Source organism: Rattus norvegicus, chromosome 1 (assembly GCF_036323735.1).
Source record: "Rattus norvegicus strain BN/NHsdMcwi chromosome 1, GRCr8, whole genome shotgun sequence".
NCBI classification, from domain to species: domain Eukaryota; kingdom Metazoa; phylum Chordata; class Mammalia; order Rodentia; family Muridae; genus Rattus; species Rattus norvegicus.
The window spans coordinates 256,316,621-256,319,064 of NC_086019.1; positions in this window are offsets into that span (position 1 = coordinate 256,316,621).

Sequence of the window (2,444 nt, forward strand, 5' to 3'; positions counted from 1 at the left end):
GCTCTTGCAGAAGGCCTGAGTTCAGTTTCTGGCACCCAAATGACCTAGAAACAAAGCAAGCCCTTGTTTGGGAGTTTTTCCAGAAGCTATGGCCCCTAGAAGCACCTACAAGTGCAGGACTGGAGTTGGCGGATACATTCCACACCATCCTGGTCCCTTGGTAGGGCAATTGTGAGGCATGCATGTTCTACACTGTCTTTGAGAAAGTACCAGGAGTGGGGTTGGACTCAAAGTGCTCTCATCAGCCCAACCTCACTGACTCTTTCCTTTTCACATCCTCCCTCCCCATGTCCTTACCATGCTGCTCTACGGTGTTACCTCAAAGTCATCCACATCCACATCACTGACATGAGACTGCTGAGCCCTAATTAACATACACAGGAAGCAGGAGGAGCCACACCCAATTGTAGTGGCACAGCGGTACAAACTGAAATGTCTGTTCAGATCACAATACTTCTCTCACACATGTGTTCTTGCAGAAGTGTTTTCTTCACCAGTGAGACCCGCCTCCCCTACCACAATGATTGCTTGGAGTTGAACATCTGATCCAAGTCACTGAAATCTTTACCCTTGCTATAGTGGTTGGTTGACGGAGACTAACTCACATTGAGCTAACGAAACTTCTCCATTATGACTTTTTAACTGGTGCTATGGGAAGAAAAAGCTGTGAACCTGTACCCAGCCAGGTCTCAGCACACATGGGGTCCTGTTCCCATTGAGTGCTGGCTTGTTTTATGTCAACTTGACACAGGCTAGAGTCATTTGAGAGGTAGGAGCCTCAAGTGAAAAAATGTCCCCATGTGATCAGGCTGTAGGCAAGCCTTGAGGGCATTTTTAAAATTAGTGATTGTGGGTGGAGCCATTCTCTGGGCTGGTGGTTCTGGGTTCTATAAGAAAGCAGGCTGAGCAAGCCATGGGGAGCAAGCCAGTAAGCAGCACCCCTCTATGGCCTCTGCATGAGCTTCTGCCTCCAGATTCTTGCCCTGTTTGAGCTCCTGCCCTAACTTCCTTCAATGATGGACTATGATGTAGAAGTGTAAGCCAAATAAACCCTTTCCTCCCCAACTTGCTTTTGGCCACGGTGTTTTATCACAGCAACAGCGACCCTGACTAAGACACAGGGAGAGGAAGACAGGTGACAAAGACATCCCCATGGGATTGAATCCCTAGGGACAGTCCACTCTAATCCAACTCATCTTTGTTCCTCACTGCAGTTTAGGGTGATAGTTTTCCCCAGTTAAAGTGATGACAAGGTAATTAAAGTACTACAGTGAATGGCATACTGTGTCATCCAAGTGTTGTGGGGACAGTTGTAGGTCTTTTTAGTTAGTTAGGGTTTTTTGTTTTATTTTATTTTATTTTTTATTTTTTCTTTCTTTCAGAGCTGGAGACCGAACCCAGGGCCTTGCGCTTGCCCTGAGCTAAACCACTGAGCTAAACCCCCAACCCTTGTTTGTTTTGTTTTGTTTTGTTTTGTTTTCTCTTTTCTGTTTTTCGGAGCTGGGGACCAAACTCAGGGCCTTGCGCTCGCTAGGCAAGCGCTCTACTGCTGAGCTAAATCCCCAACACCTGTTTTGTTTTAAGATATGGTCTCAAGTAGCCCAGGCTGGCCTTGAACTCACTCTGTAGCCCAGGCTGGCCTTGAACTCACTAGTAACTGAAACTGACCTTGGACCCTTTGGTTCTCCTGCTTCTACCTCTACCTCTTGGGTGCTGGGATTACAGGTTTGTTTCTTCTTCCTCTTTTTCTTTTTCTTTTTCTTTTTCTTTTTCTTCTTCTTCCTCTTCTTCTCCTCCTCCTCCTCCTGCTCCTCCTCCTTCCCACCCTTCTCCTCTTTTTCCTCCTTCTCTTCTTCAAAACAGTTTCTAGATCTATTTCAAACTTCTTCAACCAATAGTTTTCCCCAAGACTTGTCAATTCTGGCATCTTGGTTGTTCTACTGACCAATATTTTCTATCTCTTTATTATGGGGTCACATTTTTTCCTTCACATATGTACTTGGAGGTAGGGGCAGGAAATGAGACAAAGTCTTGCTATGTAGCCCTGGCTAGCCTTGACTTACAAATTCTACTTTAGCCCCTGGAATGAAATGGTTACAGACATGAGTCGCCATGCTTGGCTACATATCTAGCAATTTTTGTGAGTGAATTTGTGAGTGACAAATTGTAGACACTGGACTCTACTATTGCTCACTGAAGAACACCTTCCCTCCCACACACACGCACACACACACACACACCACACACACACACGCACATTTTTTTTTTTGGTTCTTTTTTTCGGAGCTGGGGACTGAACCCAAGGCCTTGCGCTTCCTAGGCAAGCGCTCTACTACTGAGCTAAATCCCCAACCCCACATTTTTTTTAAGACAGGGTTTCTCTTAGAACTCACTCTGCAGACCAGGCTCGCTGCAAACTCATAGATCCACCTGCCTTTGCCTCC